General features: G+C 51.6%; 1 long non-coding RNA gene across 1 annotated transcript; it reads right to left on the bottom strand.

The window, feature by feature from the left end:
- Window positions 1-853: 853 nt before the first annotated feature.
- LOC106027233 (uncharacterized) lies at window positions 854-2,346 on the bottom strand. Its single transcript, XR_001200802.2, has 2 exons — window positions 1,933-2,346; window positions 854-1,676 (listed from the first exon to the last, which is right to left on the bottom strand). It is a non-coding gene; the product is annotated as an uncharacterized LOC106027233 (long non-coding RNA).
- Window positions 2,347-7,138: the final 4,792 nt, after the last annotated feature.

Here is a 7,138-nt window from a genome sequence, read left to right as displayed (position 1 = left end):
GCAAGCCCTGCCCTGTCGCAGGACCTTTGCACTTGCTGCCCCTACTTCCTGAAATGCTCTGAGGGCAGTTCCTTGGGCTGTCTCTACCGTTGGTCTCAGTTTAACTGTTCTTTCCTCAGAGAGGACCCTTGACCTCCACTCTGAAGTGGCCACTCCTCCCTTGCCTCTAATTCACTGTCTTGTCTCGTCTCCAACGCATATCAAAGCTGCCTGCCTGTTCTGCTGCATATTCATTTGCTTGTCTGATGACAGCCTTTCCAACCAGAATGACTCCATCACACAGGCAGGGAGCACAGCTGCCCCATTAAATTCCAGATTCCAGGACTTAGAATAGCACCAAACATCTGAGGGCTCAGAAAGCATGACTTAAATAAGCGCAGTAATAAATACATGAATGAATGCACTCTGGATTTAGGAAGAGGAATTTTTTTAAAAAAGCAAAAAACCTCTTGTGTTTCACAGAGCACAGCTGGAAAGCTCAGAAAATTGTTAATGGTTGGCAGTAAGCACTGATCCTCACACAGTCCCTGGGTCAGCGGTGGCTCAGCTGACCCAGGCTGGGGGCGGCGGAGTGTGGCTGCAGGTCTGGGTGGGCTCAGGACCACCCTGTGCGCGCAGTGCAGGAAGACGGCGGGTCTCCTCTGGGCAGATCCCTGGGAAGAGGCGCAAGCTGGCCTGAGGAGCACATTTCCTGCCTTTGCCTCGTGTGCTCTGCCGACGTCCGACTAGGTGAAGCCAGTCCAGGGGAGACACACACTGACTAACAGGGCAGGGACAAGGTAGGGACAGGAGGTCTCTGTTTCTGCTGAGCAATAATTCAGACTATTGCAAAACTCACAACTGTAAGCAGTGATTCCACAAAGCAAAGTTTAATGCAGGATGCGTATTAACTACCTGAACACGGAGGGGACAAAGACGGAGACCGAGATGCTCGTATCTGTACTGCCCTGGAGGAGTAACCCTACTGGCGGCAGGTGGGTCTGGTGCACATTCTAGCTTCAATTTCAACTTCACCCTGCAGCTGCTGCCCTGGAAGGGAGCCCCTATCTTTTCACATGTTATTGTAGGTCGGGTGCCCGCTGCTGCAATCAAGAACTCTCACTGGGTTGTCTGGAATTTCTAGATCAGCCTGGCAGAGAAAGGAACGAGACAGGCTGTGCTTGGGCAGGGGAGGTGGGGCACCAGGCTCAAACACAGCTGTGGGGCTCGGTGTCCCCCAAGCAGCCCCTTCCCAAACCTCAGGTCCGGGCAGGGATGCGGGGATCCACTTCCTCTGACGGGGTGCTGTGGGGTCACCTACCACCGCTCCCCCAGCATGGTGAGACGCTCCCTGCCTCTCTCTAATCATTTTTGGTTCCCAGTGTTGCTTTGCAGTAAGGGGGTGCTGGAGAGAAGTCCACGGTCAGATGTCAGGTTGGCGGTTACCAAATCTTAGCAGCCCCTGGGGACGCAGGACAGTCCAGAGGCATGAGCAGTTTCAAAAGAATCAGTTTTCAGGTCCTCACAGGACACGTGGGCTCTGTGGGCGCTGCTCTCCCACATCCTCTTTCGGTGACGCTCTCCTTCCTCCCTGGGAATGCACGGAGCCAAGGTCAGGCAGGCAGGGCTGCGGCGGGCAGATGGCACGGGCTCCTAGGCTAATTTGAAGGTGGTTTCATGAAGGCGCTATTTAAAACCTGTGGGCAGGATGAAGGGAAATTAACAAAGCAAAGTGCAGGGCCGGGGAGGGGGTTCTGGAAGCTGGGGACAAACGCAGGTCCCAACAAGGAGCTGCGGCCTGCCGGAGGGAGGGACACAGGCGGGCTGAGCTGCCCCGCAGCACTGACCCCGCGGGAGGAAGCCCACGTTTCACTCGCCCTCCACCTGGCCCCCTGTCGATGTCCGCTCCCGGCCGGCAGGAAGGACACACGACAAAGTCTGGCAGTGGACAACCTTTTCTTTTATTTTCCTTCTCCGTACAGCCTGCCCTGGGATCGCTCCCAGCCGAAGCCTCCTTTGGTCCGCTCCCCGCGGCTCCTTCTGGGCTTCTACTTCCGGGCTTCTTCTTCTCCCCCAGGGGTGGCACCAGTATATATACGGATACAGTGTCCAATCATGTTAAAGTAAGCAAGGCAGGCTGATTGGCTAACATCATCAGTTGCCAGGCAGACTATATTGTTGAGCGGGTTGCTTACGCGGTAAGCAGGAAACTAACGTGCTCGATGGGAGGGGTAATCTACCTCAGGCTTTGTTCTTTACTACAGGCCTCACGTCCGCCAAGTGAGGCGACCGGGCTCGGGGCTGTGGCTCCCAACAGCCCCCCTCGCCTGCTGGTCCCCCCCAGCCCTGGAGCCCAGGGAGCTCAAGGGGTGCGGGCGGGCGTTCAGGGAAGGCAGACACAGGCAGCTCCCCGCTCGGGCTGTTTGTTCTTTATCACACGACAGTGTTCATCCAGGCCTACAAGAATTAACTGTAAAAATAGCTCCATTGTTTGAATGTCCACTTTGTGTGCTTTAATTTTGTAACTTGAACAGCTATTTCTAAGAGTATGTAATTTGTCAACTAGTGATTTCTTAAGTGTTTATTTCATCTTATTTTTTTTTGAATTTTGTATTATTACTTCCTTTTTTTTCTGCTTTGCTTTTTTTTCTTTTTAAATAAAAAAATTTTTTTAAAAATAGCTCCATGACGGTTATACCAGTCACCACTGCAATAACTAAATTTCAAACCTTTCTGGTTCACAGACATTAATGTTCATTTATACATATTTTGGTTGCAGTGATGATCACTAAAATATTCCTATTCTAAAGATAAACACATAATACACTCCCATCAAAATCTACCAGGGAAGCGCACTTTTAAAGAAGAAATGGAGTAATGTGAATTTCCAGTGTTAGAGCTGAGTTCTTGTGTTTTTTTTTAAGTTGGTGATAGTAGATATTGATCCTTATGTTATTGAGTTTCCACTGGACACACTGTGGAAGTGATGCGAATTTTCTTTTCAGAATATGAAGAAAATAAAAATGCTGTGGTGATTTAAACTGATGATAAAGAATTCAGTGTTAAACAAACACACGATGGGGTACCTGGGATTTTAAAGGAGGGTGATGCGCGCTGTCATTTGGGGTTTGAATGCCTCCCAGATGCCCGTGTGTTGAAGGCTTGGTTCCCAAAGTTGGCACTCTCAGGAGGTCCCCAAAGTTGAACATCCGGAAGGTGGGGTACAGTGGGAAGTCCTTAAGGACAGAGAACATCCCCTCTAAGCCACCGCAGAGCCCCAGCTCCTCCCCGTGACATTTGGCTTCCTGCCCTGAGGTGCATGATTTTGTTCCACTGCACACTCCTGCCACAATCGCCGCCTTGCTCCAGGCCCAAAGCAAGAGGGCCGCTGGGTCATGCACTAGCACCTCCAACAGCGTGGGCCAAAGCAAACCTTTGCTGTTTATAAGTTAGTTACCTTGGGTCATTAGTTACCTGATGGCCGGAATGCGTCAACAGTGATTCCGCAGGACTCGGCAGGGCCGGGTGTTTATGTAGGCTTCACTGTCTGTGGCTGAGAAAGCAGGAGACAAAATAAGATGAGAATCTAGGTGTTGTCCGGGTCCTTAACATGCTGTCACGGGAGGAAAATGTGGCTGGGTGGGCCCAGAAGCTCTTCTACGGGGGAACAGAGACTCATCCAGGGCTGGGGGTGGGATCTGCACATATGAGGAAAAGGCCACCGGAAATTTGGGAAGTGGAAAGTCGTGAAGTCCTGAGAGCCCCTGGTATGTGACCAACGACAATCTGTTATGCTATTGACCCTGCTGTTTTCCAGGGTCCGGGGCCAGCACTAAGTTCCGGTTCTGATCCATACCCACATCTCCCTTTGCCTGTGTCAGTGCTCCCGCTCTCTCACTGAGAGGCAAGGTCATCACCACCACCAGCTTACAGAGGAGGCGAGGAGGTGGGGTACATACCACGCCCAGATTCCACGCAAGCTGCTGGAAGTCAGGCTTTTGAAGCCCAGCCCTCCCATCCCTTAGCCAGTGCGCTGAGACACTCACCTCACTTTTGTTTGTTTGTTGATCACTCAGTCATTCAGTGTTTCATCATGAGGCCAGTGAGCCAAGGAGCTCTGGCCGGGTGCTGGGCAAGGTGGGCGATCGCTCTGTGCATCTCAGCCATGGGAGAGCCGGGGCTTATTCCCTGGTGGAAACTGTGTGTAGGCCAAGTCTCCCCTTCTGACGTGGGCAAGATGGGCAACTCCTCTTTCAGAAACTTAGAAGGTCAGCCTTGTTCTCGCCGCTTTTGTCTCCCTGATTCTTCCGTCTCGGGGCCCAGCTCCTCTGTCCAGCCTGCCCCTGCCAGTCCCTGGGTGTCCATCCTCATTCCAAGCCTTCCAACTCTGGCCTCTGCCCACACTACCCCCTCGCTGGCCCATGGAGACCACAAACCCACCTGCTCAGACCTGGGTTCCTCTGCTCCAGGGTTTATCTCAGTGCTGAGCAGAATGGTCTCTGTGTTTACTAAAGTTCATTTTACTGTGACTTTCCAAAAACCAAGGCGACAGTCCCTTACACAAGCTGAAGATGTGTTTCTGTGTTACGTCAACATCAACAGTCCAAGGCTACTACAGACAATGAGGATGAAGTCCTCTCTGTGTTATCACTGTGCCATGCTCAGCACTGGGGCCGCTGGGTCGGCTCCCCACAGCGCCAAGTGACCGCAGCAGGCAGGACACGGAGCCTGTTCCAGTCTGCAGGAGGCCAGTGTGATGGGAGAGGTAACCCACTCTCTCTGCAAGGTGCCTCTCAGAATTAGAACACAGAACTTGGGCTTATCTTCCATGAACTAGGCTGTCATGGCCACAAATGCCTTCAGGAGTAACCAGAATGTGTTCTGATTGGCTGGACAGAGATCTAGAGCTTCATGACAGCAGGAGGAGGAGGAGCTTATGGCTACTGGGGCGGGCCAGTGCATGGAGTCTGCCAGTGGCCGGGACCTTCAGGTCACTCTGCCCTGACTTTCCTCCTGCCCCAAGCCCTACACTGTGGTCCTGCTTCTCCTGGGATTTAAGGACCAGGGCACAGGGTCTCCTGCCTCTATGAGCAGCGCTTCTCCCCATGGCCAGGAACATCTTGTCTCTGTACTTACTGATGTTGATATTGAATGGTTTCCAGGGACTTCCCGTCCTCCAACTTGCAACATTTAGACTTGGTGAGAACATGTTCACAGATGGGCCCGCCATTGACTCACTATCCAATTTTCATATTCTGAAGCAAAAATAACTGTTTCCTGCTCAGTCTGTCAGAGCTGAGGTGAGAAGAGAAGGCTCTTCCTCCGTCAGACACTGGGTGGTGGCTCGGCAGGGCCACAGCCTTCAGACTCGAGGAGCCACGTGGCCTGTCTCTGGGGCCCACCCCAGCTATCTAAGAGGGACAGGAAGTGAGCAGTGGTGTTGGGAGCTCACAGACTCTCCTGGAGAGATGGGAAATCAGGCTTCTTGGGGTTGGTCGAGCTGGGAGTCAAGGTCTGGAGTCCACTGTGGAGCCCACCCGAGGACATGTCACAGCCAGCGGTATGGACCCTGAGCTCTGGGCTCCATCACTTCAGTCATGGCTGCCACCAGAAACCAGAAGTCAGTGTGCTCCAGACAGACACCTCGCACAGCCCTCTGCACCTCAGAAACTCCTTAAACTGAGTTTCCTTCCACCTAGGGGCCCACTGGCCCAGTGCAGATTACACGTTGCTCTATCTGAAGGGAAGTCAAGGGAGCACATTTCCGGCCTCCCTGTTAGAAGGGGATGATGGCTTCTCATCTGAGACAGTCCCTCACACACAGGAAGTGCGATTAGACAGTAAGGCAGCCGAAGCCACACCAGGAGCTCTGAGCAGGCAGGCCTTAGCCCGTCCCCGTCTCACTCACCCGAGATTCTGGGTGATTCCATTTCAGGGTCTTCTGGGGATCTCCTATTAAAAAGAACTGTTGATTACTTCTCAAGCACTCTCTGTTCTCGTGTCTCCTGGGCTCGTTGGTTTACAATCGGGGAGAAAATGACTCCGTTTAAGTCCCTAAAAAGAGCCTGATTAGAGAGATCTGTGTCAGGTCTCAGTGAAGCAAACTGACGAACTGGGTCTTAGGAATAACAAATATGGCGGGAGCTGCAGGCCTCAGGACGACAGCAGGGCCTAACGGCAGCCTCTCTGCACGCTCTGTGGTACGGTTTTTGGTACTATCTGTTTTGTGGCACTTATCATTACCTAAACTGTTTTCGTTTATGGGTTTTCTGGCCCTCTCCCTCCACGTCCCTCCACCCTGACTGGGCAGGGACTGAGTTGCTCCCTTCACTGCTGTAAGCTCAGAGCCCAGGTCAAGGCCACAGACAGGACCAGACTCCCAGGGTGGAATTCAGCGAACATGAGCTGAACACCAGCATCTCTAACTCTCTTCCAACCATGGATGCCCAAGACCAGTGTGTAGAGCCCGGGAATGGACGGATCTGGGAGCTGGTGAGGTAACTGGGGTCTCCTGCTTCCTCTTGTGCTCAGGCTTATGCCCATCCGTCCTTGTCGAAGAATTTGTCTCCTGCTTACAATCAGACATTTCTCAAGTGCCAGCAGAAGATTAGTTGATGGGGAGTCTCAGGTCTTTGGGAATATTGGGCACATTAATCACTCCACAGGGACCTGTCATTTCCTCTCAGCATCAAAGAGCTATAACCCGAGGAAGAAAACCCTGAAAAATCATAAATTTAAAACATACAGGGAGCTAAAGGGGTGGCATATGAACTAGAACAAATTTTGCCCCTGGAGTCCAAATTGGAGGCATTGATGGCTACCCAGTTTTCGAACAATATCAAATACTCAGTTAAAGAAATAGTACAAATATCCACATTAAATGCAACTGCCGTTGCTACTAAGAATGTCATGAGATTGTTTATTCCTATTGTATGCTCAGAAAACAGCCCACGCCCTACAAAAGCCTGTCGAGCTATTTGTAAGAAGGTGCACAGAAATATTAAATTAGGTGCCTGTTTATTCCTTCAAGCTCCCCACACGCCCTGCTTTGCATAGAAATTCTTCTCTAAGTTTTCCCACAATGTTTTCTTCCAAGTCAAACTTATTACACAGAGTCCTCGGGGCATTTCGTTTTCCTTTTTCTTTTTGTTTTCTTGAC

Source organism: Cavia porcellus, unplaced genomic scaffold (genome assembly GCF_034190915.1).
Source record: "Cavia porcellus strain 051 isolate PalLab524CR breed Dunkin Hartley unplaced genomic scaffold, mCavPor4.1 scaffold_5, whole genome shotgun sequence".
NCBI lineage: Eukaryota > Metazoa > Chordata > Mammalia > Rodentia > Caviidae > Cavia > Cavia porcellus.
The sequence above is the reverse complement of the archived record's forward strand: the minus strand, read 5'-3'. Positions and strand labels throughout refer to the sequence as shown.